This window comes from Citrus clementina, unplaced genomic scaffold, assembly GCF_000493195.1.
Source record: "Citrus clementina cultivar Clemenules unplaced genomic scaffold, Citrus_clementina_v1.0 scaffold_3, whole genome shotgun sequence".
NCBI lineage: Eukaryota > Viridiplantae > Streptophyta > Magnoliopsida > Sapindales > Rutaceae > Citrus > Citrus x clementina.
The window spans coordinates 25,895,129-25,906,475 of NW_006262339.1; the positions used below are offsets into that span (position 1 = coordinate 25,895,129).

Genomic DNA, 11,347 nt, shown 5'->3' on the forward strand with positions numbered 1-11,347 from the left:
TGTGTGCTATATTTTGGCTAGCTGTTGCCACAAAATGTTAATCTCTAGTAATTTTTTGGCATGATGGACAAAAACAAAATTATGCAAAGGCTGCAATTTGAAGCAACGATCACAAATAGTTCACAAATGAATAGATTGATCCACATGAATTGAGGAAACAAAATGTCAGAACGAAGCATAGGTTGCCATTTCAAGCTACAAGGGCAAATAGTTCAGAAATGTGTTCCACGGGAATTGCCTGATCTTGTGCTTAAAGCAAACATAAGGGCATAATTTTATATAGCAACAGACAAGCTGAAAATAGATAAATACTTTTCCGTTTTTCTGTTAATTTAATAGAACTGCCTTTGAAATCTCCTATTATCATACAAAGTTACAAACCATTTATGCGCACTTGTCCTTTGTTTGCTTCTGTAGCCTTCTGTCATCAAATATATATCATCCAAGTCTCAAGTAAGGGCATTTAAGTAAATAAAGTTTGTATTAGTTAATTTTACAAATTAAGTTTTCAAGAAAATGGCATAATCAATGTCTTTGCATATTCTTTTAGTACTATTATTCTTGATTCTCTTCTTTAGTTCATCTTTAGCAATTCCACTGGCCACTTACAGTATGATCAGTTTGGGAGCCAAATCTGATGGCCGGACTGACTCAACGAAAGCCTTTCTAGCTGCATGGGCTAAAGCTTGTGTCTCAACCGCGGCCTCAACCATTTACGTGCCACCTGGGAGGTACCTGTTGGGAAAAATACAGTTTTTTAAATTTTTATAAAACCTTTTAAGATCACTCTCATACAATATATAAGAATTTGTAATCTAGAAATCGTACCTTGAAAATCCGATTTGCCTTTTTCCGCTGAAATGATTTAAGCTCCCAGAACATGATCCGTCACCGCCGCTCCTGTTAGATCACGATCCGTCACCACCACGCTTGTTAGAACACGAACTGACACCAATGATCTTCCAGGTTATGACTCAGACGTGTGGGCACCTTTATCACTACCAAAGCAACTAGCACGAGAAAATTTTTCTCTCAACAATAGAGAGAAAAATCTTTTTCTCTGATCTGTATAAAATGGCTACCGCCTCTTTCTTTAGAGAAAATAAGTTTTTTTATATCTCCCTTTAGTGAAAACCCTAGGCTCTAAATAATGAAAATCAAAACTCACTTTACTTGCTTTTTCTATAGGGGACCCACCTTGTAAAATAACATAAGGCCCCTTACACACAAGCTAATTAAATGGAGCCTCGCACTAAATGATATATTTAGGCTTTTGACCCAAATAGCTAGTTATCTTGCTTATTAATCCAGTAGTGGTGCAGTCAATTAAATGAGCTAATCCAGGGATCATTTGGGAACATACAATAGTGGCTATAACAATTAGGCCTGTAATTAAACTAGCCTAATTGTTTAATTCCAAATCTACTCCACTAAAAGATTGGAATTGACCTCCATAATTGTATGTTGGAATAATAATTCGTCCCAAGCCACATTGATTTCTTTACTGCACAATCTTTTGTACCACATCATTAATTAAATCAATATCTCAACTGTCCAATTGATTTAATTACATCTTATTCCTTGCTACTTACTGGTTTTCTCTAATGATCATTTTCAACATACTAAATATGTTGACACACTCTGGCCAGATAATTCTATGATCAAGTGCCGAAAACCAATCAAGAGATGTGTTGTACAAATTCTATATTGTTAATCTATAACTCCAATACTCATAAATGCTCCCACCAAGATACCGGGTAATCTAGACTACAAGTATGTGTCATGCCCATTGGTAACTCAAATGGAATAACAATTACAATCATGAAATCATAATTAACTCAAGATTAAGATTACAGTAAAATCAATGCCTATGAGATTTAATAAGTCTGACAATTATTACAAAGTTAATTAAATCTCATATGTGATCAGGTTCAATGTAGTCGTACTACATCAATAAATTCATACATGATTAAGACAAATCATTCAATGAATTTATTATAGTCTATACCTAAATAAAGTGCCCAACTTTATTTATTAACTGCGAACTAAATTTATTTAATAATAAGATAACTTGTATTTATGTCTTCTGTGAATCCACATGGTGATCACATAAATACATATAATATAATTAAATGGACTTTAATAAAAATATTAATGCAATTAAGATATTTGAATAAAATATCTCATTAATTTTATTAATCAGAAAAAATATTTATTACAATTAAATAAACACATATGCTTTTAAAGAGCATATTTTCCCAACAGTACCTGCTACACAATGTTGTGTTTCAAGGCCAATGCAGGAACAATGACATTACCATACGTATTGAGGGGACTCTAGTGGCTCCATCCGATTATAATGTCATTGGAGATGGGGGAAACTTGATTTTATTTGAGCATGTTAATGGCGTTTATATTTATGGTGGCATCCTTGATGGCCAAGGTGCTGGTTTCTGGGCTTGTAAACGATCAGGCAATAATAATTGCCCTAGCGGTGCCACGGTAAGTTGGAAGATCGTTACTTTTAATTATAGCCATAAATTAAGTGGCTTTTGGTTTCGTTATTCTCCTCAGATTAAAATAATTGATAACGTTCCTTCTTGTGTAAATGAGCAGACACTGGGCTTTAGCAACTCAAACAACATTCTGATTAACGGACTAACATCCCAAAATAGCCAGATGTTTCATGTTGTCATCAATGCATGTCACAATGTGAAAGTACAAGGGGTGAGAGTCTCGGCCTCAGGAAACAGCCCTAACACCGATGGCATTCATGTTCAATCATCAAGTGATGTCACAATTTTGAACGCTAGAATTGGGACTGAAGACGATTGTGTATCAGTTGGCCCTGGCACCACCAATTTATGGAGTGAAAACGTTGCTTGTGGTCCTGGCCATGGCATCAGGTAGAAAATAAAGAACATGCATGATGATTTATTTATATCATTTTATTTTTTTTTATATGTCATAATATTTAGTGCTACTATTGTGAATTTGTTGCAGCATTGGTAGCTTAGGCAAAGAGCTACATAAGGCTGGAGTGCAAAATGTGACAGTAAAAACACTGACATTTTTACAGGAACTGAAAATGGATTGAGGATTAAGTCCTGGGAAAGACCAAGCACTGGATTTGCTCAGAACATTCTTTTCCAACATGCTCTTATGAAGAATGTCGATAATCCCATCGTAATTGATCAAAATTACTGCCCCGACAACAAGAATTGCCCTGGAAAGGTTTTTATTTATCACAAGTTTGTATGTGAGAATGTTAGACGTTGATGTGAATAAAATTAAACTTAATAATTATATTTTCTATATTCAACAGCCATCAGGAGTTAAAATCAGTGATATGACATACCAAGATATTCATGGATCATCAGCAACAGAAGTTGTTGTAAAGTTTGATTGTAGTCCAATGTATCCATGCTTTGGCATAAACTTGGAGGATGTGAAGCTCATTTACAAGAATCAACCAGCTGAAGCATCGTGTAGGAATGCTGATGGATCGGCCTCTGGTTTTGTTCAGCCAAATAGTTGCTTGAAATTGTGAAAAATAAAATTAATTCTTGCGTTAAATTGCCTATTTTAATTTTTCATTTCCTTTATAGTGAGCCTAGGAATGTTCCATGGGCCTGTCTGAGAAAACCCATTGGGCTTCTTGGAGGATGCTTATACTAATTGCCGTATAAGACAAAATCAAAACTTCACTCCTTTGTACTCAAAGAAATGCAGTCATATGTTTTGGGTAACTAATGTTTGATCCGAAATTCTGCCTATTGAAACTATTAAAATTATCATTTCCTATTAAAATCAAATTTGAAATCGGGAGACGGCCTTTCACCCACCCACTCTGTTTGGGCGATAGCCCATTGCCCGGATTGAGAGATGGCTATCGCCCAACCATCGCTCAAAAAAAATAAAAAATTAATGAATTCGATTTAATGGAGTTTATGGTAAAAATTAGTTTTCATCTTATTGTCTAGTCTAATATATAATTTTACTTTTGTATGTTAATTTTTTTTAATCGTAAAGTTAAATGATTAAATAATAAGTAACGTCGTGGTGAATATGAAAAGTATTAAAGATCAAAAGAAATTCTCCTTTCCAATCAATATCCTTTTTCTTTTATCTTAGTAATATATCATTCATTCATCATATACATGGGTATGATCGAATAAGAAATTAATATGAAACAACTGTCCAAAATGATAGGTAGCATATAATTTAAACTGCAAGATATTTGAGAAGTGTAGTAAATATCTAAGAATTATGTATCCTTCAGTGGCACATAATTTAATTACTTATTTAAGAATTTAGAAGTAATGTATGTTTGGTAAAATAGTATTTAAAAAATAAGCACAATTAAAATCAGCGTACTGGATTTAAATTTCATGCAAACAGAGAAATCTAAGATCTATGTAAGAATTTTTTTTTAACTAAAGTTACTAATTAACTAAACCAACAATTGTTTTATTTTTAATACATAGTTTAATAATTATTAAAGTAAATAATATGTTTTCTTAATCTAATTTCTCCACCATTTCTCATTTTCTCCGGACTCTTCAATTCGCCCTCTTTTGCTTCAGTGTGAAAAAATGCGGTCATACTTTAGTCAAGATTAGGTGGCAAGCTAGCAGTTATCAAGCACAAGTAAAACAACGTACTATACTAGACCATGAAAAATGAAACAGAAACAACAACAACAACAACAATAATAATAAAGGAATAAAATGAAACAAAATATTAAATATAACAACTACGTAAGCATAAAGACCAACTCGAGCCACAATAAAATTTTTGTTTGATCATTACACGATCATTTTCAACATACATAAAAGCTTAGCCATCCACTAAAAATATTTCGTTATTAAAAATACTACAAAAGTTTGAATTTATTTGATTTAATTCATCTTGATTTTAGTTTGTATCCGTTATCCACTAAAATGTTAAGTTATTATAATTGATGGCATCACAACGATAATTTAAAGATTTAACATACTAAATTCATAAATTAAATAATATTTTAAGATATAAAAATTAAAATAAAACTATTTTTTATCTAATCCTTCAGACTTCATACACCTCAAATGACACATTATAACATAAAATAAACTTTTTATTGCAAATCAAAGAATAAAATCAACGATGAACAAGAATAAAAACAATTAGACCTGACTTCATCTTCTTCTAATTATGAAGGATTTGGTAAGAAAGAAGGACAGCCCCAGAAATTCCAGCATCAAACATTCATCGAAGTGGGGCATGTTCATCATAGCCACTGCTGCTGCTGCTGCCCGTCATTGCCTACTCTGTCGGCCTTATGGACAGTTGCGACCTCCCAGAGACTCCTGAATGGCCGGCCTTCAAAGTCCAAGGCAAGTTTTGTCAATAATCAAAGGTGGTTGAAGGATTTGGTGGGAAACGATATTGGCAAATGAAGGATTTCACACAAATTGTATATTTATTTCATGAATACTAAAAATTTAGAGAGATATGACAAGGAAGAATATGGCGAGATGTTTTACTTATTTTTGTTTTTAATTTAATTAAGTTAAAAATAGTAAAGTAGTCATTTTGTTTAGATCCTTATAAGTACTCTAGCAAAGTTAATATTTTGGTGGACGGTTGATATAAATTGAAAACAATGAGTGTAAAATCGAACAAATTCAAACTTTTTTAGTATTTTTGATAACAAAATATTGTTTGGATGGATGATTGATAATTTTCCAAAAAAGAATATATGTGTTATGTGTCCTAAAATAAGTTTATATGACTATTTCTTAAAATTTGAGGAAGTGTATGCTAAATCTTTTAATTTTGCCAGACCACGAAATGTCACAGTTCTTTTCCATAATAAACAAAATATTTATTTTAAAAAATATCAATTAAATATATACACGTACTATATGAGATACAAACCTAAGACCTAGGTCTTGGTAAGGTTGCCTACTAACCAGAGGAGCCAGACCTTAGTGTGCAATAATGAAAACATGTTAATTGAATCTGAATATGGGGAAATGGCAAAAAATTGCGTCCAATAGGATTTGAACCTATACCAAAGGTTTAGAAGACCTCTGTCCTATCCATTAGACAATGGACGCCTTTCATTCCCATTCCTAATTTTTTTTTTTTTTCGCATTTTTCTTTCCTATCTCTTCTTCGGAAAGCATAAAGAATATGTGATATAATTTCAAGACTTTCATATTCAACTTGGCGATGCATTAAGTAAACTTTAATTAATGCATCGCCGAGTTGATCACACACACACACTTTCTTGTTAAAAAAGCAACAAAATAACAACACAATAAAATTATACCCATCATGCCATCCCGGGTTGGCTTTAAGGGATTCGGGGCCTTAGCGAATTTCGCTTTAGGTCTTTGTACATTGAACAACATCAACTTTTGAAGGATATATAAAATAACTTAAAATTTAAATTCTTTTGGATTACACAAGCCGTATATCAATATAAAATTAAAAATAAATTAAATTTGTAAAAAAAAAGAATAATAATAATTTAAAATAAATAATGAATAATAGCACATAGAAGTTGTCTAGTGGAGATGAATATGATGATTAATTGATAGCAATATATTTCTTAGAGAATAATTTTCTTTGCAGAGAAGAGAGAAAGAAATATTTTAGTTGAGATTATTGTTGATTCAATGTCTATTAGTTTTGAGATTCTTAATACAGTTTGAAGGAATACTAAAAGTCAGTTCTTATGCTAGTAATTTTAATAGAGTATTCTTTTTGAAAATGAAAGTATTTATTTAATTTTTTCCTTGGAAACATTAATAAATAAAGAATTAACTATAAAACTATTAATCCTACCATATGTGAAGATTATCAAATATAGATTTTTTATAAAAAAATAAATCTTATTTTTAAGGTGAAGATTATGAAATATACAATTTTTATTGAGAAAACAAATCTTATTTTTGGATAATTATAAATGGGTGTAATAATAGGGACATATCTAAAAGTTAGGCTTTCTAATATACATAACTTAAATAAAATCTTTGAAATCTTAGAAGAATAATTATTTATTAGCGTATTAATTAAACAAATGTCAAATATTGGGCCTCTCTAAAATTTGGGGCCTTAGGAGACCACCTAGTTTGCTTAGTACTAAAGCTGTCTCCAATGCATGCCCTAAAAGAGTCAAGAGTACAAACAAAACCAATAAAACCAACAAAACTTGATGATGAAATTAATAATTTTCCACAACTTATGATAGGAAACTTAGAGCAGATGTTCATATATATTTAAATTCAATCATATAAACTGATATGAGATATAAACAGTGAAATTTAAAAAAAAATAGAAATTGGAAATTAATAACACGCAGTAAGATAACAATGTCACATATGTTTGTGAGAATTTATAATTTATGTGCTGCATACATGCCTCTTCTGATAAACACAAATTCTTGATGATTTGTTGTGTCTATGCCATTTATATTCTTTTAAATAAGAATTTGTTATGAATTTACATGCTCATTTGCATATTTATATAAATGATTTATAACGAAAGAAAAAAGCATGCAACAACGAAACGAGATAAGAATATGGTAAATAGCCGAGAGAAGCTTTAGGCTTCTTATTTTTCATTCCTTTTTCTTTCTTGAGTATTACACATACACAATTTGTGGGGGTGTTATAGTAATTTCATAAAATGGCATAATGGTGAATCCACTATTCACAATACCCCCCTTGGATTCACCATTTATTTTACATATAATGTAAAGGTAATATTAAAGGTGCTTAATACTGTCTTGTTAAAACCTTGCCAATAAAACTTAGTGGACCAAAATCTAGTCAAAGAAAAAAGAGTACAGTGCACATCTATCTAATAGAGCTGCAGAAACTCTTATCGTCAAAAATATGCTCCTTGATAAAATATCTTCTCAATTATTCATGTGGAAAATCTTATATCAGTAAGAACGTATCTACTTGACATCAATTTTCTTGTTCTATTTCCTTTAATCATTGGAGATACGTGGTCACAAATGATCATATCAAATTATCTGCTTAAATGAATCTCACCAAAGGCCAAAATATATGATTAGTCTAAAGTAAAATCAAGACATGGTATCAATCGCACCTGCATATGGCGTAATCACCATGCAGTTATCAAAGATTACCCGATTAAGAAAATCTGCGCTTTTTTAGACAACTTCGGTCTCTTACAAATATCGCGTTCAAAGACTGCAGATCAGACATTTAAAGCTTCTACAGAAATAATGGATGAATCCCTAGTTTGACAGCTTAAAAAAATTTGTGTATTTTGCGAGAATAGTTCTGAAAATATTTCAGATTTTGTGAATGGTACAAGGGATCTGGGAAAGGTATTAGGCAAACGAAAAATACGTTCAATATTTGGGAATAGTGATGTTGGGTTTATGGGGAGTATTGCAGAAATTATTCCCACAACTGGATATGCGACTATCTATAATACATATGAATGACTTCTTGATTTGAGCAACTGTGTTGATGCTTTTATTGTTCTACCTCCTGGATTTAAAACCCTGGAAGAAATGTTTACTATTGCCACAAGTCACAACGAAACAGATATCAGAAAGCTTTTGGTTTTCTCAACGTAAATAATTGTAGTGTTTTAATCTGCTATATAACATGCAAGACAAATAAAACACGTCCCAGGATCTTTGATAAAGAACTATACAAGATGCACAGATTGAAGAATGAATCCAGCCAAGTGAAAACAATGTACCCAAGAACTAGAAAGAACAGAGAATCAAGAAACAAAAAAATCACAGACAACAGAAGAATCAATTACGTGGTTCAGTTGCACCAAATTGGTACAACCTACATCCACGGGAAAAGTTTTCTGCAGAGCTTTTATTACTCAACAATGGAGGATCTTTCTTACAGAGAATGGTTTACAAGATTTCAGAGAACTCTTAACCCTTTCACTGAAATCTCTCTCTCTCTGATATGAATTCACAAGCTTAACCCAAATCGTTTCATCAGCCTGCTCTTATAGCTAACAGAGCAACTAACCAGCTAAACCCAGATCGAACTGATTGCTTACACGTAGCGTAACAAACTTAACGAACTAAGATGAGCTGCTTCACACATCTGTCACGTGCATCACTTATAAGCTTCCTTTAAACGACATGGTTGAACTGCCGTTTCAAGCTTTAATCTTAAGTGACAACACACGTGCTTTTCACGCGTCTTTTAAGTGCTCCTTCAATTGCCAAAACGTCATCGCTTGGTTCTGATGAGTTTGATTCACCAGCAAACCTCACAAATAATTTATATGGTATGTTGTTTTTCTTGGATGGCGCTGTGATGTAGGGCTTTCTCTCTTTATCGGCACGAAAAATCTTTATTCATGTCAATAGCGCCAACGAATTGATCGATTTGTTTCAGGCATATGGGCTTGAAGTCCGCCCAATCAATCTGAACTTAGGCCAGATGATAATAAGGAAAAAAAAGATGATGACGGTAAAAGGAGTGGCAATAAAGACAAGAAAAATGATGGAGATAATAGTAAGAAGCGAAAAATATTAGACTTAAGTCTTCACTTATGACTTTAAATTCTTTTTCCTTTTTGTCTCATCGATGATATACTTATGAAATTTAATAAAATGAGCATTATTCATATTGAAATGTTTTAGGTTTTTTTTTTTAAACATAAGCTGATTGATGGATAATCAATCCATTTATTTTATGCTCGATCTGTATGTAGAGATACTAATTTATTTTCAAGAAAAGCTTGCATTTCAAATTTTCTCTTTCAATATTCAGCAGTTTTAGGAGCTCTTCTGGAGTTCCAATTAACTTCATATTACCAACATAAACTGCTACAATTACAAATTCAGATAAAAGCACATAGATAGATATGATCACTAACATGTCATTCGTTAGGAGTTTTATACAAATACCATTACAAGGGAACAGAGGATTGTAAGGTAATGTTTACGGTTTTCAACCTCCCAAAGACTTTGTAATTCAGAAACAAGTCTTCAAAAAGGAATGGTATTAGTAATGTTTCCCATAATTAATTCACTACAAGAAAAAGTGCCTACTATGACAGGCAAAAACTGTCATAGTAGGAGGTGGATGACGGTTGTTCATATAGTCATTGTAGCCACCGTCAAGAATTGATGACAGAACAATACCAGTCATAATCTGTGATAGATATTACCAGTCACATAACTGTCATAACTTTACTTAGAGGGGAATATAATAAATTTGAATTTGGCTCTTTTTTTTTAAATTTGTGCGCCATATTTTGAATTTTTGGCGGGAAAATTAAATTTGGTGCGAAATGCAAATTATAATTAAATGAATTTTTTCAATTAAATCAAAAATTGAAATTATAATTAATAAAAAATGGGTATTTTTTTTGCACCATGAAATTATTATCATTTTAATAACAATCCTGCAATTGATTTATTAGAAATTAATATTTCATAAATTAGCTAATTAATTAGATTATTAAAATTAATATTGCAATTAAAAATTCACTAACAAAGAAAATGAAATGGATAACATTGACTAAGATTTCATAATTGTCAACAAACATAATTTAATCAAATTCGAGAGTGACAAGTCCAACATAAATAGAAGAAGAGTATTGTAACAACCTAAGAACTAAATTCCAGCAACATGTACAACACAAATGAACCATGATCAGTTCAATTCTAGTAGCATAAGGAAGCCAACACAGAGTCATTTCTACCAACATGAACAAAGGCAACAACATAGTTCATTTCCAGCAACATTTCCAGCAACACTTCCAGCAACACAAGAGGAGCCAAAAATACTGATCAGACAAGGCCAGCAGTTCCCAAACGTGAAAATCCAACCTAAGAACAACCGAAATGTGTAAAATTGCATCAATATCCCCAAACAAAGAAAAAAACTAGCCAACTCCAGCAGTACCCACCATCTTCATCATAATCCAACATAGAAGTATAATAAGCTAGATAACTGCCCAAGTAAAATATAGGTAGTAAATTAATTTATTTCATCAATGAACTCACAATAACAACATAATAGGTAAGGGTTATCTCACATAACAGCAAGTACTCCAGAAAAAATGGTTTGCCCACTCAATACGGACTTCATCTAATTCAGCATTGGAATATATTGTCTTTCTGTTGAACTATTTATGAAAATTAAATATTTAGTGAAACTTTAAAACATGACATGTTCTTTTTTATGAAGCAAATTATGATCAAGGAACTCACATTGTTCATTAGTAAAGAGAAGTTATTAATTAAGTCTTTCATGAATCTCATGACGTAAAATCCACACACGACTGAACTTGCTGGTTGTTGTGGGACCTGTTCACAATTAGCAATTGCACAGTT

The 11,347-nt window shown here is 31.9% G+C and overlaps 1 non-coding gene and 1 pseudogene across 1 annotated transcript; one reads left to right on the forward strand and one right to left on the reverse strand.

Annotated features, from left to right (window-relative positions):
• The first annotated feature begins 516 nt into the window (after positions 1–516).
• Positions 517–3,550, forward strand: LOC112100293 (annotated as a pseudogene).
• Positions 3,551–6,029: 2,479 nt separating this feature from the next.
• Positions 6,030–6,101, reverse strand: TRNAR-UCU. The gene has a single exon. It is a non-coding gene; the product is annotated as a tRNA-Arg (tRNA).
• Positions 6,102–11,347: the final 5,246 nt, after the last annotated feature.